This window comes from Panthera uncia, chromosome F1 (genome assembly GCF_023721935.1).
Source record: "Panthera uncia isolate 11264 chromosome F1, Puncia_PCG_1.0, whole genome shotgun sequence".
Taxonomy (NCBI): Eukaryota; Metazoa; Chordata; class Mammalia; order Carnivora; family Felidae; genus Panthera; species Panthera uncia.
In genome coordinates, this window is record NC_064813.1 from 15,084,528 (window position 1) to 15,110,574 (window position 26,047).

General features: G+C 39.2%; 2 pseudogenes; both read right to left on the reverse strand.

Moving 5' to 3' along the window:
• The window catches only part of LOC125925162 (60S ribosomal protein L7a-like), a 94,122-nt pseudogene that overhangs the window by 25,920 nt on the left and 42,155 nt on the right, over window positions 1-26,047 (reverse strand).
• Window positions 10,292-26,047, reverse strand: part of LOC125926027 (elongation factor 1-alpha 1-like) — an 80,282-nt pseudogene continuing 64,526 nt past the window's right edge.

The window sequence follows — 26,047 nt, forward strand, 5'->3', positions numbered from 1 at the left end:
GCTCAAAGGCACAACCTTTCACCTCCCTCTGACCCTCTCACCTCCCCCTCAACTCTGTGCAGCTGTAGGACACTTACTCAAACCATTCAGGAAGGGAGTTGTTTAAACATCTTAAATCAGATTATGTGTCCTATCCACAGAAAAGACACGAGTCCTCAGAAAGGAGCAGATTGTAGAAAAAAATACCCGCACACCCCACTGTGGATCGCTGGACCACAGTACCAACCATGATGACCACCTCCCTTAAGAAAATAAAAAATCAGGGGCACCTGGGTGGCTCAGTCGGTTAAGCATCCAATTTCAGCTCAGGTCATGATCTCACAGCTCATGGGTTGGAGCCCCACATCAGTCTCTGTGCTGACACTTGGAGCCTGGAGCCTGCTTCGGATTCTCTGTTTCCCTCTCTCTCTGCCCCTCCCCTGCTTGTGCTCTGTGTGTATCTCTCTCTCAAAAATAAAAAACATTAAAAACCATTTTTTTTTAAAGAAAAGAAAAATCCCTCTGGTTTCTGCCCCGCTCCCACTAAGGAGCCATCTAAAACACATCTACTAGAAGGAGTGAAAGAAGAGTCCATTTGTGTATTAAACTGTTCATTCCCTACCTTGAAATTGAGTTTGCATACACTCTCCAGACAATTACAGAAGCTCCTAGATGGTGTGGGAGAAGGGAATTGATGGAACATGGTCTCCCTCAGATTCAGAAGCACTGATGTGCCTGAGACAAGTACCAAGGGAGACAGAAAGGTGAGGACAGGGTGCTGGTTTCAATAAGAACAAATGCAGAGGAGCATCTTTTAAATTACAAACCCACCTCCCCGACATAGCCAGAGACCATGGGTGTCCTGCCAACTCAGAAAAACTCACCACAAAAGTACCAGAGAAAGAAAACAGCCCTCTTACTGAGTAAACATTAAACCAGAAGGTGATCCACATCACAGATAATCCACTGAAGAGATCGCAAGGCGGAAAAGAAATCTCATCCTTTTCTGTAGTCAAGCAGATACAACCCGTTTCATTGTTCTCAAGACAAACAATAATTAGTCCTCAAGGAAGAGCATTTGACGACACCATTTGCCGCGTATAGTTCCTCCCAAATTTACCTGATAAAATCACCGTGTTTACTAATGTGCCTTTATCCAAAGGAAATATACATTGCTTATTTACTTGAGACAAGAAGGAAAATAGCAACTTGGGGTCACACACTACCAAAGTTGGGCTCCTCCCTATTCCCAGAGACTGGGAAATAGAGGTGCTATCTTCCTCAATTACATTTCAAAAGGATGGCTCCCAAGTCCTTGAAAAAGATCCCTACTTACAAAACTGGCTAGAGGCAACTGGGTGGCTCAATTGGTTAAGCGTCTGATTCTTGGTTTCAGCCCAGGTCATGATTTCACAGCTCATGAGTTCAAGCCCTGCGTCAGGCTCTGTGCTGGCAGCATGGAGCCTGCTTGGGATTCTCTGTCTCTGTCTCTGTCTCTGTCTCTCTGCCCCTTCCCTGCTTGCACGCTGTCTCTCAAAATAAATAAACATTTTTAAAAAACTGTCTAGAGGCTTATTTACCTTTTACAAAGGTTTATAGACATCTCAAACGGGCAAAGAAAGAACTCAAAATTACAGTTTTCTTTAAGTAAATACTCTAAGGAAAGGGGGAGGAGGAGTCTCCCTTCTTGCACCAGGGATAATTCAATATTTTCTTGTTTACATTTGTATTTCCCCTAACACAACATCTGCCTTATTTACCTCAAACTGGAAATAACGCTCATTCAGATGCAACAATGCATCAGCCATGCAACAAATATTAACTCATTTAACCATTGAGCATTATTCTAGATATTGGGAAAAGGACAGTGAGCAAAATAGACAGGAGTTTTCTATTCTAATGGGGGAGGCAAGCAAGAAGAAATAAACATTCCATATGTATGGCCATACATGGTATTTATAATACATCATATGATAACATGCATAATGTGCTATGAGGGAAAATACAACAGTAGAGATTATATAGCATGATGCAGAACTACATGTATAGTGTGATTAGGGGTAGCATCTTGGGAATCCTAAAGTAGTAAAGAAACAAGCCATGTGGAGGGCATTATGGGGTTGGGGGTCAGGGGGGCAAGTACATTTATGGGTAATAAGTAGATCTAAACCCACAAGGTTTCTCAACCTCAGCACTATTGACATTCTGAGCCACATAATTCTTTGTTATGAGGAGCTGTCCTGTATATTGTAGAATTTTGAGCAACAGCCCTCACCTCTACTCACTAGATGCTGGTAGCTCCCCTCTCCTAGATGTGACAACCAAACTGTCTCCAGACACTGCCAAACGTTCCTGAGGGCAGGGGGTGGGGGCAGTAAAATCACCCCAGTTAAAAACCACTCATCACTGGCATAAACTTGAGACCGAGTCTTAGGCAATGATTCTTAAATTTGGGAGGTGCAGCTAAAGGAGTCCTTAGATTGAAACATAGCTTCAAATACATAGAAAAGAAGAATGACAAAAGATCAGTAATCTAAGTACCTATTTTTAAAAGCTAGGAAAACAAAGGCATACCAAACCCGTATCAAGTTAAAGAATGAAATAATGAAGATAAAAACAAAGATCAACAAATATAAACATACAATAGAGAAAGATAAATGCACAATAGAGAAAAATCAACAAAGCCAAAAGCTAGTTCTTTGACAATTTTAATAAAATTTATATAGCCCTATCAAGAACAATAAAGAAACAAGGCACAAATTACTAGTGTTAAGCATGAAGAATAGACAGCACTACAAATCCTACAAACATTATCATAAGGAGATGTTAGGAACAATGTTATGGAAATGAATTTGAAAATTTGGATGAAAATGTCAAGTCTCCTATAAATACAGAGAACACACTGCTGGTTGCCAGAGAGGAGCGGGTGGGGGGATGGGCAAAATGAGTGAAGGGGAGTAAGAGAAACAGGCTTCCAGTTATGAAATAAAGAAATCACAGGAATAAAAGATACAGCATAAGGAATATAGTCAATGATATTGTAATAGCATTGTATGATAAGAGATTATAGCTACACTTGTGGTGAGCATAGCATAAGGTATACACTTGTAGAATCATTATTTATACACCTGAAACTAATGTAACATTGTTTGTCAACTACATACTCCAAAATTTTGTTTTAAAAAAGAAAGGACAGGGGCGCCTGGGTGGCTCAGTCAGTTAAGTGTTCAACTCTTGATTTCAGCTCAGGTCATGATCTCACAGTGGTGATATCAAGTCCTGCATCGGGCTCTGTGCTGGGCAAAAGCCTACTTAAGATTCTCTCTTCCTCTGCCCCTCCCCTGCTCCCTCTCTCGAAAGAAAGAAAGAGAAAAAGAAAAAGAAACAAGACAAGTCTTAGAAAAATGCAAAATATCAAAACTGAAACAAAATAAAATAGAAAATCTGAATAGTAATACAGTAAAACCTTGGATTGCGAGTAACTTGTTGTACAAGTGTTCCACAAGATGAGCAAACATTTCTAATACATTTTAACTTTATAAACAAGCAATATCTTGCAATACGAGTAGTATGTGACATCAACTGTCAGATGACCACAACTGAGCCAATGGTTCTCTCCCCCTCTCTCTCTCTCATTGCAGGATTATGGGTGATCATTTCCCATGCTCGGATGCTTGTTCCCAGGCTGCGGTGTTTGGCAGAAATCAGTGATTTTTCAGAACATTGAAAGGTGCCCACAGCTGGCATTGGTGTATTTTTTGTCACTTCGAAGAACCTATGGACAGTCCTTTGCTTTTCCATACAAGAGTAATCTTAGGGATACTTTGCTTCATTCTAGGTCAGGCTGCCTGCAGACATAGACCCTTTCCTCTGCTGCCTTATTGCCAGTTACATTAAATACAGTATATGACAAGAGTTTATTAATACTTTATTGTAGTCAACATATGTTAGTGATAGTGAAAGTCATCTTACACATAACTCTCCTCTCTCTTGTCTCCCTCACACCAGCCAGGAAGGTTTTCAAAGGTAAGTGCAGGTTATTTATTTTTCTTTATATTTTGTATTTTCTTTATTATTTTGTATTATATTACAGTATTGTAATCATTTTTACATGAATATTTTTGGGTTGTGGAACGAATCATCTGAGTTTCCATTATTTTTTTAAATATTTATTTATTTGTGTGGGAGAGAGAGTACAAGCAGGGAAGGGGCAGAGAGAGAGGGAACACAGAATCTGAAGCAGGCTCCAGGCTCTGAGCTGTCAGCCCAGAGCCCAAAGCAGGATTCAAACTCATGAGCCATGAGACCATGACCTGAGCTGAAGTCGGATGCTTAACCAACTGAACCACCCAAGTGTGCCTCCATTATTTCTTATGGGGAAATTTTCTTTGATATGCAAGTGCTTTGGATTACAAGCATATTTCCAGAATGAATTAACCAAGGTTTTACTGTATACATTTAAATAAATTGAATCTATAATTTAAAACATCTCCACAAAGAAATCTTCAGGTCTACACACCTACACTAATAAATTCTTCCAAATATTTAAGGAAGAAATAACACTAATATACTCAAACCCTTACAGAGAATTGGAAAAAATAAAAACACTTCTCAACTGATTTTATAAAGTCAGCATAATCTTATTACCAAAAACTAGGTAAGGATATCACAAGGGGGAGAGGGAGTAATTACAATCTTTTCATGAATATCAATTCAAAAACTCTAAACAATATGTGACCAAAATGAATTGAGACATATAAAAAATAATGCATTATCAACAAGTTGAATTTATTCTAGGAACACAACGTTTAATATTCAAAACTAGCATGATAATATCAATGAATCCATAAAAAGCATGTGATAAAATTCAACACTCATTCATGATTTTTTTAAAAATGTTTTAAAACTAGAAAGAACTTCCTTAATGTAATTAAGAATACTTAACAAAAATCCTGTAGCAAATATAACTTAGAGGGAAATATTGAAAGCTTTGCCCCTAAGACTGGAAATGAGGCTAAGATACCCATTCAGCATTTCAACTCAACATCATATTAGAGATACTAGCCAATGAAATAAACCAATAAAAAGAAATAAAAGGCATTTTTAAAACAGCCATTAGTCAAAAATTATGTTTGGAAAAATCCAAAAGAAACTAGATGTCCAGTTAGAATTCCTAATGAATTTAGACCAATATACAAAAAAAAAAAAAAAAAAAAAAGTATTTCTACCAACTAGAAAAAAATTTTTAAACGGTTTTAAAGTACCATTGGGATGGGCTTGTAGCTATGACACCATGAAGCAGTCAGCAAATCCCCTCTGCAAAACAACAACAACCAAAAAGGATAAAACTGGCCACATCATTCTTCATGACTTCATCTTTCATGAAGAGGGGCGTTACAATATTGAGACTGATAAAGCTTTGCTCCCCATCTAAGGGGGCAGCTCTGTCCTCTGGAAAGTTGGCCTACAAGGAAGTTCTTCATTGTCTGGTGAGTACCGATCAGGGGTCTTAAAAGAATCTTCACAGGGACTCTACCTTCCAGTTCCTTCTCAGTTCCACATACTACCTCATTCAATTCTCCTACAGGTGAAAAAGTGAAAGTATGAGATGGGTAAGATGCCCCTCCTTGACCTACAAGTTGGAAGGAGCCAAAAATAAAACCTCTCACTTTATACCCCAGTGAACACATACTTGTTGAACATTTGCCACTGTACATGCTGATGTGCGTACGAGGTCCCCACTCTGTGAAGTTATAGGTCCCTCAGGAGACCCACTATATGGAAGCCACAGTTCCCACACTCTTGCCTTACTACATAAGGCAGAGAACGCAGATGTGTGAAGAAGCAAGTGTGAGACAGGAAGGAGTGGTGATTATGTCGAGCTGGAGAGTTTCTGCCTAAAAACATTCAGATTCAAAAATTGGTGTATATTCCCCTGTGGGCCAAAGAAATGAGCCTGCAACTTTAAAGGTCAGCACCCCACTCATCCATCACCCACAGGGGAGCCATCCCAAAGGGAAAAGAAAAGATAAAACAATTTCAGCTATCAATACGTCGTGTGTGGAAAATAAAACGGGCTTATGTGAGGGCAAATACGGAAGGAGAGGGATGTGTTAACTCTTCAGGGAAGATAGCCCATTCCAGAGCCCTGCCTGTCTGTCTGTGTCTCCACCAAGAGTTTCCAGTGAGGAACTCAGTTCTCAAGAGGCTTATTCTCTGACCTGTGCTTATGAAATGAAGTAATCCAAAATTCCACTCTGATGAGGCGAGCTATTAGAATAATCAGGAAGATGATCTCTTCTTTGGAAAGTCTTACCCAAAGATCATTGAAAGAGTTAGGTTTTAACAAGTCTGGGCAGATTCTGAAAAGGAACGATTGTCTTACTAGAAAATCGGCCTGTCACTCTTCATGCATTCCAGAAATCACATATTATAGACAATTTGATTATTTGAGTATTCTGAGGTTTGCCTAGCACTGGACTTTGCTCCTGGTGAGCAACTTATGTCTCTCCATGTTGCTGTTGTTGTTGTTGTTGTTATTGTTTTGAGTTTGTTTTGTTTTTTACATTATATTCTTTCCAGTAGTTCACATCCTTGTCTCGCAGTCTTTTCATGGTCCAAGCTGTATGTCTTTAATGTTTTGCACCTACTCTCAGTAAGGTGTTTCACATGTGTCATTGCCAGTTGTTTTTGAGAGAATTCTTCCTGGCTTAGGAGTCTGGCAACAAACAGTATAGCTTGTTGCAGTGTTCTCTGTATACTAGGAAGGGGGGAAAAAAAAGGACATGAGCTTTCAAATGTAAGTGTAAGTATAGGGTATGTGTCGGTACAGTTATAGACATAGGTGTAGGTATAGGTGTTGGGGTCGATGTAACTACAGGTGCTACAGGAGTAAGTGTGAGTACAAATTATCAGCACAAGTACAGTCTGGTCATGCTTGGAGTCTTGGCCATGGTGGCAGAACTTCTGTGTGGGCAGCTCTCATTCATACCTAACTGACAAATGACGTGGGAGACCTTTCAGGTCTTCTATGTCTCTTTTTGCCCCTAACTGCTCACTTCAAAGGAAAGGCATGGAAATAGGAAATACTAACTAGCCAAGTTAATAGGTCTAGGAAAAAACTGGAGGGGGGGGTGGAGAAAATATATGAAAAAGAAAGGGAATCAATTGACTCTGGGTATCCAATAACCCATGATGAGGCTAGTTGAGTTTTAGCTGTGTATGTGTTTTCACAGCTTAGGCCACAGACCTTTGAGATGATCTTGTTCAGGGAGAGGAAATAGATCTTATTTCAGTGTCACTTCTGGCTCCCTGGCAGTGGCTATGTGAAGACGTCATCCCTGTTATAGGTGTAGGAGGAAAGGTTGACAGTATGCTGCTCCCCAGGTATTTCCCTCCGTGATGTAGTCCGAAAACCTCATTTCATAAATTAAAAAGCAAAAACCAAGAGAATTTAAGTGACTTGTCCAAGGCCTCATAGCTACTTAGAAGCAGTTCTGGGACTCAGGTGTGGTAACTCCAAAGCAGTTCCTTCCATCACACCGTTATGCATAGTACCTGGCAAACATAAGTAAGAATAATTCACACTGTAGATAGGTGGGGTGAAAACATGAGTAGGCCGAATAAGGACTTGCCAAAAGATGTGCATCCTGATCCCAGGAATTTGGTTGTTTCAACAAACATTATTCAATAGGCACTGCGTTAGTTGTTTGGGATAAAAAGATTTATTAAAACACAGAACCGTGGGGAACCTGGGTGGCTCAATCAGTTGAGCGTCTGACTTCAGTTCAGATCATGATCTCACGGTTTATGAGTTTGAGCCCCACATCAGGCTCTGTGCTGACAGCTCAGAGCCTGGAGCCTGCTACAGATTCTGTGTCTCCCTCTCTCTCTCTGTCTCTGCCCCTCCTCTGCTCACATTCCATCTCTCTCTCTCTCTCTCTCAAAAATAAATAAACACTAAAATTTAAAAATTAATAAATAAATAAAACAGAACCTATTCTCAAGAAGTTCATAGTTTAAGGAAACATATAAACATAAGCAAATTCCATTCACAGTCTCAGAGTTATTTTTAATTTTTTTTTAACGTTTATTCATTTTCGAGAGACAGAGAGAGTGTGAGTGGGGAAGAGCAGAGAGAGAGGGAGACACAGAATCCCAAGCAAGCTCCAGGCTCTGAGCTGTCAGCCCAGAGCCCAATGCGGGCTCGAACCCACAAACCACGAGATCATGACGTGAGCCTTAGTCGGATGTTTAACCAACCGAGCCACCCAGGCACCCCCTCAGAGTTATTTTCAAAAAGGAAAATTCAAGGACTTGCTTTTTCCATCTTACAAAGCTCAAATCACTGCCTCTGCTGCCTTCCTTAACCATCCGATCACCTTGCCCTCTCTCCTCACTATTATCCTTATAATGTAGTAAGTTAACCTTATAACTCATTCTCTGTACATGAGTATCCAGAGCACATTGGATGGGAAGCTCGTTGATCTGAAAACATGGGTCAGACCATTTAACCAGAGTCAATGATTCCTTTATCATACTGTCCACTCCACTCCGGCTATGATGACCACACAGACCAGCAGCCATAGATACTAACTACATAACCACTAACCTTGGCTTCTCCCCAATCCTATTAGCCTGGCTGCTAACACAGATTCAGTTCTGTAAAGACCCATACCCATATATAACCATGAAATAAACACCTTTTCTCTAAAGTCTTTCCCAATTTCCCATTTCAAAGCCTGTGCCTTAACAAATGAGGGCTGTCAAGATCAAAGCTGCACCTCAGAAGTTGTTTGCCTGACTCTGGCAGAAAGGCCTAGCAAGTACTTAAACATTTCCTCCCACCACACTGCAATAGCTAAACAGGATGATAAAATAAATATTTCTCCCAATAGGTAGGTTGCCTTTTCATTTAGTTAATGATTTCCTTTGCTGTGCTTTTTTTTTTTTTTTAATTTACATCCAAGTTAGTTAGCATATAATACAATAATGATTTCAGGAGCAGAATCCAGTGATTCATCCCCTACATATAACACCCAGTGCTCATCCCAACAAGTGCCCTCCTCAATGCCCCTTGTCCACTTAGCCCATCTCCCCACCCAAAACCCCTCCAGCAACCCTCAGTTTGTTCTCTATATTTAAGAGTCTCTTATGTTTTGTCCCCCTCCCTGTTTTTATATTATTTTTGCTTCCCTTCCCTTATGTTCATCTGTTTTGTATCTTAAATGCCACATATGAGTGAAATCATATGATATTTGTCTTTCTGACTGAACAATTTCTCTGAGCATAATACAGTCCAGTTCTATCCACGTAGTTGCAAATGGCAAGATTTCATTATTTTTGATCACCAAGTAATATTCCGTTGTGTATATATACCACATCTTCTATCCATTCATCTGTTGATGGACATTTGGGCTCTTTCCATACTTTGGCTATTGTTGATAGTGCTGCTATAAACATTGGGATGCATGTGGCCCTTCGAAACAGCACACCTGTATCCCTTGGATAAATACCTAGTAGTGCTAGGATCTTTACCCTATGATTGCTAGATTGTAGGGTAGCTCTATTTTTAATTTTTTGAGGACCCTCCATACTGTTTTCCAGAGTGGCTGCACCAGTTTACATTCCCACCTGCAATCCAAAAGGGTTTCTCTTTCTCCTCCTTTGCAGTGCCTTTTAGTTTGATGCAGCCCCTCTTGTTTATTTTTGTTTCTGTTATCTTTGCTTTTGGTGACAAATTGAAAAAAATCAAGTGCCAAGACCAACATTTGTTATCTCTTATCATGCCACTCTAACAGATGTGAAATGATATCTCATTGTAGTTTTTTTCCTTATTAAAATTTTGTTTTTATGGGTCTCAAATTCTGTGACAGATTTTTGGTCAAGTTGTTTCCATTAAAAAGTACTGCTTTTAAAAACTAGTAACTTGGGGCGCCTGGGTGGCGCAGTCGGTTAAGCGTCCGACTTCAGCCAGGTCACGATCTCACGGTCCGTGAGTTCGAGCCCCGCGTCAGGCTCTGGGCTGACGGCTCGGAGCCTGGAGCCTGCAGCCTGCTTCAGATTCTGTGTCTCCCTCTCTCTCTGCCCCTCCCCCGTTCATGCTCTGTCTCTCTCTGTCCCAAAAATAAATAAAAAACGTTGAAAAAAAAAATTAAAAAAAAAAAAAAACTAGTAACTTAAAACTGCCATATACACAAAAACCCAAATGGTCCACAAAACATTCTCCTTTCCTTCTGAAGGTTTTACAATGCATTGTTATCAGTAACCAGTCTTTTACTATTAAACTTAAAAGGCCAGTTGACACAAACAGTTCTGAGACCGTTCTTCCACCACTGATTAAGACTGGGGTGGCAAGTATTGGGGGTAATATTCATTTAGACTTCTGAGCTTTCTGGGCAGACCTGGTGACCTTGCCAGCTCCAGCTGCCTTATTGGCCCACTGCTTTGATGACACCCACAGCAACTGTCTGTCTCATGTCACAAACAGCAAAAAGGCTCTCAACACAGAAAAGCTTGCCAGCGACCATATCAACAATGGCAACAGCACCAGATTTCAAGAACTTGGGGCCATCTTGCAGCTTTTCTCAAGAACGACAATAAATCTTCAGCTCAGCACACTTGCAAATAATGTGAGCTGTGTGACAATCTACCACAGTGCATATCTGGCACTGATTTGGCCTGGATGGTCCAGGATAATCACCTGAGCCATAAAGCCATCTGCTTCCATTAGTAGGTCGTTTTTGCGGTCATCAGCCACATTGCCACGATGAACATCTTTGACAGATACATACCTGACATTGAAGCCTACATTGTCCCCAGGAAGAACCTCACTCAAAGCTCCATGGTGTATTTCAACAGACTTTACTTCAGTTGTAAAATTGACTGGAGCAAAGGTGACCACCATGCTGGGTGTAAGCACCAGTCTTGGGTGTCTGGGTGGCTCAGTTAGTTGAGCGTCTGACTTTGGCTCAGGTCATGATCTCACAGTCTATGGGTTTGAGCCTCACATCAGGCTTGTGCTGACAGCTCAGAGCCTGGAGCCTGCTTCTGATTCTGTGTCCCCCCTCTCTCTCTGCCCCTCCCCTACTCACATTCTATCTCTCTCTGTCTCTCTCTGTCTCTGTGTCTCTCTCAAAAATAAAAATATACATTAAAAAGATTAAAAAAAAAAAAAACAGTCTCTACCTGGCCCACAGGGACAGTACCAATATCACCAATTTTGTAGACATCCTGGAGGGGCAGACACAAGGGTCAGCTGGATGAGCCGGTAGCCAAATGCAGAACCAGAACTTTAAGCAGTGTGGTTCCACTGTCATTGCCATCTTTACATGTGACTTTCCATCCCTTGAATCAAGGCATGTTAGCACTTGGCTCCGGCAGGTTGTCACCATTCCAACCAGAAACTGGCATAAATGCTACTGTGCTGGGCCTGTACCCAGTTTTCTTAATGTAGGTGCTGACTTCCTTAACGATTTCCTCATATCTCTTCTGGCTGTAGGTAGGGTGGCTCAGTGGAATCCATTTTGTTAACACCAACAATTAGCTGTTTCTCACTGTGGTTTTGGTTTGCATTTCCCTGCTGCTTAGTGATGTTGAGCATCTTTTCATAAATCTTTTGGTAATTTGTAGGCCTTCTTTGTAGAAATGCCTGGTCAAGTTATTCTGCCCAGTTTTAAATGGAATTGTTCTTTTTTTCCTATTGAGTTGTAGGAGTCCTTCATAGTTTGGGGATAGCAACTCCTTATCAGATATATGATATGCAGACATTTTCTACTATTCCATAGGTTGTCTTTTCATTTCGGTGCTTGTTTCTTTTGTTCTGCAGAAGCTTTTTAGTTCAATGTGGCCCCACTCATTTATTTTGTGTTTGTTGTTTGTGCTTTTGGTGTCAAATAAAAAAAGAACTGTTGCCAAGATCAATATCAAAGAGATTTTTCTTCATGTTTTATTCTAGGAGCTTATGGTTTCAAGTTATGCTTAAGTCCTTAGTCTATTTTGAGTTAATTTTTGTAGGTGGTTTAGGATAAGGGTCCCATTTCATTCTTCTGTGTATGGTTATCCAGTTCTCCCAGCACCATTTATTAAAGAGACTGTTCTTTCCCCATTGCATATTCTTGGCTCCTTTGTTGTAAATTGATTGACTGTATATGTTGTGTTTATTTCTGGGACCTCTATTTTGTTCCATTAATTAGAACCTATGTGTCTGTTTTTATGCCAATACCATAGTGTTTGGATCATCATCAGTTTGAAGCTTTGTTCTTCTTTCTCAGAATTGTTTTGGTTAGTTGGGTTCTTGTGATTTCATGCACATTTAGAATGGCTATCACTGAAAACATAAGAGATAACAAGTATTTGTGAGGATGTGTAGTATTTGTGCACTGTTGGAGGGAATATAAATTGGTGCAACCACTATGGAAAATAGTATGGAGATTACTGAAAAAATTTAAAAATAGAACTACCATACGATCCAGAAATCCCACTTCTGGGAATTTATCAAAAAAAAAAAAAAAAAAAATGAAAACACTAACTCAAAAAGGAATCTGCACTCCCATGTTCTTTGCTGCAATAGTCACAATAGCCACAGGGAAACAACCTAAGTATTCATCAGTGGATGACTGGATAAAGAAAATGTGGTATAGTGGAATACTATTCAGCCATTAAAAAAGAAGAAAATCCTGCTATTTGTGACAACATGGATAGAAATTGAGGGTATTATGCTAATTGAGGGTATTAGTTAGAAAAGACAAATGCTGAATGATCTCGTTTATATGTAGAATCTAAAAACATCAAACTCATAGAAACAGAGAGTAGAATGGTGATTACTAGGGGGTGGGGTGGGGAAAGTGGGGAGACATGGTCAAAGGGAACAACCTTTCAGTCATAAGATGGTAAGTTCTGAAGAATCTAAGGTACAGCATGGGGACTATAGCTAACAATACTGTATTATAAACTTGAAAGTTGTTAAGGGAATAAATCTCAAATGTTCTCACCACAAAAAATAAATTGTAATTAGATGATGTGACAGAAGTATTAGCTAACACTAGGGTGGTAATCGTTTTGCAAAATATTAGTGTATCAAATCAAAACATTGTATACCTTAATCTTACATAATGTTCCATGTCAATTGTATCTCAATAAAGTTAAAAAATAAAGCCAATCATAATGATTGTCAGCTTGCTGTACTTATGTGACTTTAAGACAGTATTGCCAAAGAATGTGGCCAAATAGTTATACAGGGATTAAAATTGAACCATGATTTTGGGTTGTTTAAATAACATGAATGTTTAAAATGCAAATATATGTGAAAAGCTGTTGTAATTCTCAAATTTTTAGTCATAAAAAAACACTTTTTATGGCAAGTAAAGAGCAGAGGTTCTTAATGACTAACAGGAAATAGACAAAAATAGCAATACATGCTTATACTGAAGTAGAAAGAAATTACATGTGAGAAGAATCTTCCTGAAGGTATATTTATTACTGACCAAATATTAAAAGTTTGTCATTCACTATTTAAAGATATCTTTCTTTTATAACAATTTGCAATTTACAGAAAAGTTACAAGAACATACACAGAATTCCTTCACCAAAACTGTCTTGTCCGTTATTAACATATCTATGGTCCATTTGTCAAACTTAAGAACATTGGTATAATAATAATAATATTAACTAAACTAAAGACTTTATTCACAGCAGCATTATTGACCATAGCTAAAATGTGGAAGCAACCAAAGTATTTATCGATGGAGGAAGTGATAAGCAAAATGTGATAGATGCCTACAATGTAAAATTATTCAGCTTTTAAAAATGAGGTAATTTTGTGCTCACTTCAGCAGCACATATATTAAAATAAAAAGGAAGAAATTCTGATATAAGCTACAACATGGATGAATCTTGAAGACACCTTGCTATGTGAAAAAGACTAATACTATGTAATTCCATTTATAGAGTAGTCAAAATTGTACAGACAGAAAGAATGGTAGTTGCCAGGGTCTGGAGGAAGGGTGGAAAGAACAGTTATCTTTTCATGGGTATAGAGTTTCAGTTTTACAAGATGAAAAGAATTACGGAAATGGATAGTGGTGATAGTTGCACATTATGAAAGTATTTAATACTACTGAACGATACACTCAAAAGGGGTTAAGATGGTAAATTTTATGTTATGTGTATTTTACCACAATTTTAAACACTAAAAGAAGAAAAAAGACAACCATTTAGACTCTAGTTTTTGAAAGCGATGTGCTTTGGAGTTGGACGTAGCAAAATCCTAATGGCTGCATGATCTTGGACCCATGATTGAACTTCTCTAAGTCCCAGTCTGTCCTTAATAAAGTGAAGAAAATAATAGCACCTTTCTCATATGGTTCAGGAAAAGATTAAATTATATAAGGCAGGTAAAATTCTTGACACACTGTCCAGTACATAATAAGCACCCAATAAATACTAGATATAATAGCTATATATTCGCTTTTCCTTTCTAAAAGCATTATCAAAACTGTGACACGGTTGTTTCACAGAAACCTCCAGTTACCTTTCTTTTTGCATTCCAGAAAGATCAGAAGAGAGCCTTGAAAGGTGTACATTTATACATGCATATGCATGTATGGATATTTGCATGTATGTAAGTTGGGATGTGTTGTGACTTGCTAATCCATGCACATGGTATAGAATTCAAACAGATTTTATACAGAAGCAATTCTGAAAGTGCAATCCAAGGTTCTTGAGATCCTTTGCATAGGTCTGTGAGATGAAAACTATTTTCATAATGGTACTAAGATATTGTTTCCCTTTCTCACTCTGATTCTCTCTCAAGGGTACAGTGCTGATCTCCAGAATCTCCATGATGTGTAAGATCGCAAACACTGAATACAGCAGCTAATGTAAGAATCCAGCTGTCTCTTAAGCCAGACACTAGAAAAATTTGCAGGAAGAAAAAAAAAAGCCAATGCCATTCTTCTCACTAAATTCTATTTTAGAAAATATAGTTATTTTTTATTTATTATTTTATTTTATTTATTTACTTTATTATTTATTTTATTTATTATTCAAGGCTCTTTTTATTTTTTATTTAACAAGATATTATTTATGTTAACAAATCATGGGTTTATTCTTACTTTTAAGTGAATTATTTAAAAAAAAATTTTTTTAACGTTTATTTTATTTTTGAGACAGAGAGAGACAGAGCATGAACGGGGGAGGGTCAGAGAGAGAGGGAGACACAGAATCCGAAACAGGCTCCAGGCTCTGAGCTGTCAGCACAGAGCCCGACACGGGGCTCGAACTCACGGACCGTGAGATCATGACCTGAGCCGAAGTCGGACGCTCAACCGACCAAGCCACCCAGATGCCCCTTAAGTGAATTATTAAATAGATCTTTTTAAGATTTCTGTTTTAACTTCTAGTACAGTAAATATTGATGAACATATTACTCATATAAACAAAAACACTTGGGGAACTTCAATAATTTTTAAGACCAAAAGGGGTCCTGGGGTGCCTGGGTGGCTCAATCAGTTAAGCGTCCAACTCAGGTCATTATCTCATGGTTCATGAATTCGAGCTCCGCATCAGGTTCTGTCTGACAGCTCAGAAACTGGAGCCTGCTTTGGATTCTGTGTCTCCCTCTCTCTCTGTCCCTCCTCCACTTCTCTCTCTCTCTCTCTCTCTCTCTCAAAACTAAATAAACGTTTAAAAAAAGTTTAAGTAAATACATAAACATTAAAAAAAATTTAAAAGACCAAAAGGGGTCCTAAGACTAGAAAAGTTTGAGAACTGTGAGAAATAAGTCTCTCTCCCATATCTATCCCCCTAGGTACACAATTCCCCTCACCAGAGGCAGCCTTCGTTACCAGTTTCCTGTGTATTGCATGCATATATGTAAAATAAATATTATGTAAGACATATTATTTTTATTTTTACAAATGGTAGTATGTTATGCACATTGAGAATTTTGAAATAAGAAAAAGTGATCATTATTTCATCACACTTTCCAACTCTTCCCTCTAGAAGAGCCCTTGGAGGATGCTGTGTTTACTATCCCAGCTGTTACTGAGGCATTCAATGACACCCACTTTTCCTTGGTTGTTCACCTGCCAATGACAGAGTAAGAGAAATTTGTATCATGTTTATGACCATAGGAAAATTTCCATTTTTAATTTTTTGACATCACCTTCTCTTTAAGCTAATAAGATAGTTGTAAAGACTTCAGAGTGCTAACTCATTTTCTTCTCTTTGCGAGTCTTGTCACAGCTCCTAAGCCAACATAACTATAATTATAATGTAACCCAAAGAGATGTATGAATCTAGCCAAAGAAGGAATCCCTCTTTATTTTTGGTGCATTCATGATTATTTCTGTATTTCTTACTGATTCTCACTTAAACTGCTTCTAATCTGCAACTAACCCTTCCACGGAGTTTCTAATGTCGATTGCTATAATTGTTCCAGAAGTTCTATCTGGTTCTTTTTTCTAATACTTACTACTGTAAAACCTTGGTTTGTTAGCATAATTCATTCCAGAAACATACTTACAGTCCAAAGCACTTACATATCAAAGCGAATTTCAAGAACCTTTGATTCAGTTGTGATCATGTGACATTCAGCACCAAGTACTACCCTTATTGTAAGACATCACTCGCTCGTCTTGCAGAACTCAGAACAAGTTACTCACAACTCAAGGTTTTACTGTATCTTCTGTTCGTAAGGTTTTGTTTCTCTGTTATGATTGTTATTCCCTCATTTGTTTAGTTATTTATTCACTTGAACATACTTAAAGACATGAATAATTCCAAAATCTGAAGACCCTGGGGATTAATCCTATCGTTTGTTTTGCAAAGGCCTGGACTGAGAGCATGCTCTTCCAGATGTGGCACGTGCTTCTGGCAGGTGTCCAAGGATGCACCGTTATGGTAAGTTTTTGATTGAATGTTATTAGAGCATGTGGACAAAATAAATTTGGATGCCTAAACCATGTGAGAATAGTCCTGCAGTTACCATTCATCAGGAAACGCTTTTTTTGGTCAGCGACTAGCCGAAAGTAGTTGTTTTCTAGTCCACCTTGTTCATCATTGTTGCTGCCACTGCAAGTCCCATCAATTTCTTACCCAATGGACCTAAAACCTGACTTCTGTCCTTGTGACGCCATTAAAATCCAAGTATATTGGTTATTGAGACCTACAAACCCTTCCAATTTTTCATTTGACTCTCAAGTTTTGGCCCTGGTGTTTCCCCTTCTTTCTTATAAATTCAGCTATGCACCAAAAAGGATGCCCGTTGTAATTTGTCTAGCATTTTTAAGTGTTTTGCGTTGGAAGAGGTAACAGATAACTTAGTCTGCCATATCGCTGGAAACAGAAGTCCTCGTTACTCTTTATTGTTCAAGTTTAGGTCACCTAAAGACAAAACCAAATTTATCCTCCAAATTGTTTCTCTTCTCAAACCTAAATCACTGCATTTCTCCAATTTCATATGAGAGTGGAAAGGCAAAATCCTTTATCAACGCTCTTATTACCAACATAATTTTGACATTCTTCTGTTAAGAGAAACTATAAATCACAGAACTGGTTGTGTTCTGTTGCTTCGACTGCTGAAGAGTATATAAACACAGCAGACGTGTTAAAAATCTACATTTAATATTTCTATTATCAGCCTTCCAGGCAGTTTTGCCATCAGAGGATTCTTGCTCTGGCCCCTCCCAATGCAGTACCTGGTCTCATGGGCTCTTTTTTCACACTCCCTGTTGATGTATCCCCATCCTCAGCTTCAGATTTCCCTCTCTCTCTCTCTCTCTCTCTCTCCCTCCCTCCAGTACACACCAGGTTGGCTCTCTCTCTCTCTCTGGTTCCTTTCTCAAATGAACGCACATCTCATCAAAATGTTTGACATCTAAGGCTTTCCCACTAGCATAGTCCATCTTCCTTGGAAAGAAAAGAAAAAAGAAAAAAATGTACTCCTAGATCATCTCAGCCTTATTTACCCAGAACTGATGTTTAAACAAGGGTTTAAACAAACCTCTAAAAAAGAATGGGCATGATTGGCAATTACCATGAAATATTTATAGCAATTAGTGGCCTGACACTTGGAGATTTCTAACTCTGGTTTGTAGAGCATGGAGCCTCCAAGCACAAAAATTGAGAGGTTTTGAGTGTCTTTTATTACAAAAATAAAATAAAAGCAGGACTTTACAAGCAAATATTTTACAGAAGCCAGACTGTTCAAACATCAGGACCTTGAAATTTCATAACTTTACCCAAATGAGCCTGCAGCCATTTACCTAAAAAATACCCACCAAATCTTTGGGAAATGTTGGCTACAAACTCTTGAGTTGAATACGAATTCCTAGGGCCTGTAACACCACTCTAAAATAGGCCAGTCTGAGCAAGGGCATATGGGAATCAGGTGATAAACGTAATCCAGTGTCACCTCACAGCAGTCCCCAGGAAGTTCACATATCCTTAACTATTTCTCCCATTTTTAAAAAATTTGTTGAACGCATTTATTTTATTTTATTTTTTTATTTCAGCTCCAGCGTGGGGCCCGACACAGGGCTCAATACCATGACCTTGGGATCATGACCTGAGGCGAAATCAAGAGTCGGGCGCTCAACGGACTGAACTACCCAGGCACCCCAAGAATTTGCATTTCTGACGAGCATCATGTGATGCTAATGCTGCCCGTCCATAAACCACACTTTGAGAACCCGCCCTGGATTAAGACAAAGGACAACAAAGTGTTTGTCCTGCATCGTCTGCCCCATTTTTTGTCCTGGAAATGCCATCTCTTATCTAGCAGCCTGACGCTACTGCTCATCAAAGCCCAAAGCTCATGAATCATCTTATGCTCCAGAATCTTCACATGATATTTAGCAACATAAAAAAGTTTGAAAATGTAAATGTCCGGTATCTCTTCTGGGAGCTCCCTGATTGGTAGGACAATTTATGTCCCCATGCTTTATACAAACGCAGGAAACTAGGGACGGTCGGTCCCACGTTGGCATTATCTGACAGACTTACAGGTAGTGGTTACGATTTGAAACGGTACCCAACAAATTCAAGCACTGACTGTTCTTGCAACGGTTTTGGTTTTTTGTTTGTTTAGTGCCTGATTCTGAAGGGGAAAACAAAAATGAGTAAGACGTGGTCCCTGCGCAAAGACACCTGAAAGTTTACTGGAAGAAATAAGCCGTGTAAAAATAGGTTTATTGCAGGACGAGGAGCGCAGAGCAGGAACAGAACACCAGACCTGGAAGCAAAACACCCCATGCCTATCGAAGCTTTGCTGCTGACTAATTGTGTGACGGTAGGGCAAGTCCCTGCGCCTGTGTGTGCCGACAGACTCCGGGATCCGTATCTGATAAATACACAGACCACAGGTATGATACCTCCTGAGCTCATGATTCTCCAGGATGGCTCTGCCCCTGAGAGCTAAGCCCCAGGGATGAAAGCTAATCCTGGGATAGATAAAGCTAAGATATCAAGACCCCGAGTACTTAGGAGAGCCTTTCTCTGCTATAGTGAGCGCCTACCAAGAGGCACTCAGTACATCCGCCCACTGCAGAGAGGAAAGGAGCGTCTACAGCTAGCTCGTTCTAAAAAAGAACTCTTTTTTTTTTTTTTTTGAGAATTTACCATTTGCCAGGCGCTATTTTTAGTTAAATACATGAACTCAATCTACACAACCATATGAGGAGCTGCTGTTATCCCTTCTGCCTCCAATGCTTTTCCCCAGACACCCATGTGGCTCACTTCCTCACCCTTTTCAAGTCTTTGCTCAGGTACCACCTTTTTAACGAGGTCTACCCTGATTGCTGTCTTCCAAAGTGTAACATCCTCCCCCCACCAAAAAAAGAAAATCCTTATTCCCTTTACCCTCCTCTACATCTTTTCTTCTCATCACATTTATCACATCCTAATAATACTATATATAATGTACTTATGCTTACTGTTTCCTGTCTTCCCGTATTTGAATGTAAGTTTTCTGAGGGCAGGGTGTTGGTTTGCAACTTTGGGAGTTCTCCGGCTGAAATTCAAACCTGGTCCCCCTACACAGAGGGCAAGGAGAGACCAAAGAAAGAAGCAGGCCAGTCCAGATTGGTAGGTCATCATACCTACCTGCCAGAATCTTAAAAGTTTATATAGAGCACTTAACAGGGTTCAGTCCCATATACTATCCAAATGGTCTCAACAACACATTTCTTTTTTAAGGTTGTGCCCTTGAAACAGCTCTGGCTACGGGAATGATGCTCAGAATGTACATTCCGATGATGGGGAGGGACTAAGAAGCCTCCTGTCACCTGGGTCTAGCTCTCGGATCAGCTGGTAGTCACGCCCTCTTGATGACTTCCCCAACACAGAGATCTCTGTTTTGTTCACTGATGTGTCTCTAGTACCTCAAACCCAGGAAGGCAAACTTTTGTGTACAGTTTCAGATAGCAGATATTTCTGGCTTTGGTCTCTGTTCCAACAGTCTCTGTTCCAACTAAACTCTGCCCTTCATCATTCAAAAGCAGCCACAAATAATACATAAGCAAATGGATATAGCTGAGTTGAATAAAACTTTACTTATGGACGTCGAAGCTTGAATTTACTGCAATTTTCACATATCACAGAATATTCTTTTTATTTTTTTCAACCACTTAAAAATGTAAAAAAAAAAAAAAAATCTTAGTTTGCAGGCCATAAAAAAACAGGGAGAAGGCTGGATGCAACCCCAGGCCACAGTTTGCCAACAGCTGACCTAGAAATAATAAAGGTTCAAATGGAATATTTTATGCCAAAGTATTTGAGGGTACTTGAAAGTGTTATTTTAAGTATATTGAGCATTCCTTATACAATCATGTCTGTTATTATTGTGCTTCCCAAGTGCTTTTCATAGTCAGCACAGAGGAAAATTTAACTTTATCACGTCTCTGAATTACGACTCATTTGAGTTAGTTAGATTGGAAATCAGAAATTTCTCAATAAAGATGGTAGATGGTCAACAGTTCTGGCCCCAAATATCTCATCCGTCTCCCATTGTACGTCATCAATAAAACAAGCTCTCAACGTGACTTTAGATTTGATTTTATGATTGTTTAAAAAGCAACGGACAGCACTAGAGCTACAGCAGTTATGACAAAGTGTATGTTTTTGACAGTGACTCATGCTGAGAAAAGATGAAGTTGGCTCGTGTCAAAGGTATAGAAAAGGCTGCATGAGCGGGGATGTGTAGAACTGGAACTGGAGGATTAGCTCAGCGTGTTTCCGACGTGTGGGGCTCGTGGACGACAGTGCTGTGCTGGAGAGGTTAGTTCAGGACTTTGTTCTTATAGACACAGCCTGCTCTCCTAAGACCGAGCTGGACATTCCACAATCCCATACTGACACACAAAGGAAGCACTTCCTATTGTAGGGAGCCAATAAGTATTTGAGTTAATGGATGAATATACAGATAGCTTTGAACTACTGGGGGCAAAGAAAACACTCATTCTAGTAAACAGGCCATCAACAAATATGATGATTTTTTTTTTTCTGCTCTATTCTTTTCTGCCATGGGAAAAGCAAGAAACATAAGCCCTAACACTTGGCCACTTATTCATTCATTTATTTCACATTTATCGAGTATATGTTATGTTCCAGAAACTCTACAAGGAACTAGACTTATAAAACTAATCAAGGCCGCAGGACTGCACTGCAGCTTTCAAGGGGAATAGACACTTTCCTTCCTCCATAACAATTAATTAAACATTTGGGTCATGGTGGGCAGTGAGATGGCATCTGCCCGCAGGGTTGTTCAGGCACATACTCCATTAATAAGGTTTCCTGACAGGGGGTGCCTGGGTGGCTCATTCAGTTGAGCATCTGACTCTTGATTTGGGCTCAGCTCAAGATCCCAGGGTCATGGGATGGAGCCCTGTGTCTGGCTCCACACTAAGTGTAGTGCCTGCTTGGGGTTCTCCCTCTCTACCCCTTTCCCCTGCTCACACGTGCTCTCCCCCCGCCTCTCTCTCTCTCAAAAATTAAATTAAATTAAATTAAATAATAAAATTTAATTTAATTTAATTTAATTTAATTTAATTTAATTTAAAAAATAAGGCTCCCCGACAGAAGAGACAATACTAAACCAAACGTGTCAGAAGTTTTGAGACCAGCAGGACGATGATCTCGCTCTCATTCAATTTCACAGCACCCTGAGGGAAGTAAATCACCAGACTGGCTGATGCACCAGGGTTCACCACCCACTGCAGAAATAATAAAAACGTTACCTCAGAAATTCAGCAAGAAACTTGTGTCTCAAGAAGAAATCAAATTTATACAAACATGGAGGTCCAGAATAAGCACTGTTTGGCATCAGACACACGAATAATAGTCTTTAATATAAAGGACTTCCAAAATGGCACATGAGAAGTTATACATTAAACAACTTGAATAAGTATTTTGTAAAAAAAAAAAATGAAATATAAAAAATTTAGATGAACACATATTGCTTAATGTGTGTATCCCAGTCAGCTTCTCCTAATTAGTCGTTTACCTAATTATTCATATATTTATCAAAGTATACATTTTTATTTTATTTTTTTTTTCAACGTTTATTTTATTTTTGGGACAGAGAGAGACAGAGCATGAACGGGGGAGGGACAGAGAGAGAGGGAGACACAGAATCGGAAACAGGCTCCAGGCTCCGAGCCATCAGCCCAGAGCCCGATGCGGGGCTCGAACTCACGGACCGTGAGATCGTGACCTGGCTGAAGTCGGACGCTTAACCGACTGCGCCACCCAGGCGCCCCAAAGTATACATTTTTAAATGTTAGCCTATTTACAATTATCAAGTTTTTTATTTTTTTAATGTTTGTTTATTTTTTTAATAATTTTTTTAATGTTTATTTATCTTTAAGAGAAAGAGACACAGAGTGCAAGTGGGGAAGGGGCAGAGAGAGAGAGGGAGACACAGAATCTGAAGCAAGCTCCAGGCTCCGAGCTGTCAGCACAGAGCCCGATGGGGGGCTCAAACCCACAATTCAATGCTTAACTCACTGAGCCACCAGGTGCCCCAGGGGTGGTAAATCGTATTCATTGATTTCATTTACTGTTTTCATTGTCATCATGTGTGCAAATTATGATAACCACTAACTTTTTCAAACTTAATGTCTGAAAACCTCATAAAATCAACCTAAATATTTACCTTATTAGCACAATTTACAAAACTTTAATAAGGTCTTACAGTGCCAAGGGTATGTATTATTGTGAAAGTAAAGTTTCACAGAGCTAAATAAATTGCCTTCCATACCTTAAAAAAAAGTAAACATTTTATTTTGTCTTGATATAAAAATAAATATAATTCAGCCCGGATTCATTATTATGTTCATTGTTTTTTTCTGAATTTAAAATAAATTAAAATTACAACATTGTTGTGGGCCCCTACAAGTGTCATAGGCCTTGGGCACTGTGTCTATGTGCCTAATGGAGATGTTGGCCCTGTGACAGCCTCTGCCTTCCTGCCTTTCATCCTCCATAATTCAATAACGTGTTTTTTTCATGTTTATTTATTTTGAAAGAGAGAGAGAGAGTGTGTGTGTGTGTGTGTGTGTCCTCATGCATGATCAGGGGAGGGACAGAGAGAGAAGGAGACAGAGAATTCCAAGGATGCTGCATGCTGTCAGTGCAGAACCAGACGTGGGGCTCAATCTCACAAACCGTGAGATCATGACCTGAGCCGAAATCAAAAGTCAGAGGCTTAACTGACTGAGCCACCCAGGCACCCAATCCTGCATAATTCAAAAGTTACTCAAAGGGGCTGATAGGTGGGGATGACAGGTAGAATTCCAGGGTGTGGGAGTCTTGAAGGGTAATTATGAAGAGTTTCCAAATTGGGGAAGAGAGGGCTGTGGCAATGGGGTAAAGAGGATGACTGTGTGGAGACAGTGACAGCAGCTTAGTGAGGGATGTTAGGTTCTGAGCAGGGCGAAGAGAGGATCTAGCTGTGGGTTGGGCAAATGGTAAGGGTGGTAAGGTGAGATCATACAGCAAGAGATGAGGAGAGTGACCTCACAGCTTAGTGCAGGCTGTCAGAAGCCTGAGTGGAATGCATGTGTATGTGTACCTTAGCGCTAGTCACTGAGAAAAGCTGGGAGCAGTGACATTCCAGTAACAATAAACATACCTAGCTCCACATTTTGATTTCTAAACATCATTCTCCTTTAAAAGGAAGTAGGACTGGAGCACCTGAGTGTCTCAGTCATTTGGGCATCTGGTTCTTGGTTTTGGCTCAGGTCATGTTCTCACAGTTTGTGGGTTCAAGCCCCACATCAGGCTCTGTGCTGACAGTGCAGAGCCTGCTTGGAATTCTCTCTCTCTCTCCCTCTCTCTGCCCCTCCCCCTGCAAAATAAATAAATAAACTTTTTTTTTTTAAGTAAAAATAAAAGGAAGTAGGACTCTCAGAAGAAATCGCAGGAAAATTACAAATGAGCATAGAATATCTTACTCCAGAAAGTAAGGAAGTACTAAAAAAATGATAGGGACACTGCCAAATTGGGGACAATTTGATAATAGATTTGATAAATAATGATAACAAGAGATTAGAATCCAGTGAATAAAATAAGTATCCATGAGTCCATACCGATATGAATGAGTTAATTAACTAATTGATAAGGAGAAGGGAAATTTTTTTCCTTACAGCAGAATGCCAACTAATAAATATAGAATGAATGATTAGATTAAAAATCACTGTCTGGCAACCATCATAATAATATTGATTCAGATAAAAATAATCACTGGATTGCACAAAGGGCAAGAATAGATATTTTTTTTAAAGAAGACATCCAGATGGCCACCAGACACATGAAAAGATGCTCAACCTCACTCATCATCAGGGAATGCAAATCAAAACTATAATGAGATATCACCTCACACCTGTCAGAATGGCTAAATCAAAAACACAAGAAATAACGAACGTTGACGAGAATGTGGAAGAAAAGGAACCCCTCACGCACTGTTGGTGGGAATGCAAGTTGGTGCAGCCACTGTGGAAAAGAGTATGAAGGTTCCTCAAAAAATTAAAAACAGAATTACCATATGATCCAGTATTTCCACTAGTGGGTATTCACCCAAAATAAATGAAAACATTCAATTGAAAAGATATATGCACCCCTATGTTTATTGCAGCATTATTTACAATAGCCAAGATATGGAAGCAGCCCAAATGCCCATCCATAGATGAATGGATAAAGAAGATGTGGCATATATACAATGGAATATTACTCAGCCATAAAAAAAAAGAATGAAAGATTGCCATTTGCCACAACATGGGTGAATCTAGAGTGTGTAACACTAACTGAAATAAGTCAGAGAAAGACAAATACCATGTGATTTCACTCATATGTGGAGTTTAAGAAACAAAACAAAGATAAAAAGACACACACACACATGCAACGCACCAGACTCTTAACTATAGAGAACAAATTCGTGGTTGCTAGAGGGGAGGTCGATGGGGGATGGGTGAAGCAGGTGAAGGGGAGTAAGAGTATGCTTATCATGATGGGCACTGACTAATGTATAGAATTGTTGAATCACTAAATTGTACACCTGAAACTAATGTAACACTGTATGTTCATTATACTTGAATAAAAAAAGAATAATCAATGGATGCTAAAACTCATGAGTGAACATTTGATATAGAATTGGATATTTAAATAGTCTCAAAACACCTCCCACAAAATACTAATTAAAAGGGGAGAGAGAATACTTTTACAGTAAAGGAGACTGGCAGGTACTCTTAATCAAGTGGTCAAAGTGAATGTTACCATTAATAAGACAAATTAAAATTGTGCACCACCTATTGGAGGCAATGAGAAGACCAACCCTTCTGTGACATTCCTGCCAAAAGTAAAAAATAAAAAAGCGTTCTCTAAATATAATTATGAAGAAATATCAGATAAACTCAAATCGAGGTACCTTTCACAAAATAACTGCATAATTTTATAAAGTGTGAAGTTTCTAGAAGAAGTCCAGGGAAGAGTGAAGAACTCTCCTGTTTTGAAGAAGACTAGTAAACGTGGTACATGATTCTGGACTTGTTGACAAAACTTGAACGCTGTCTTC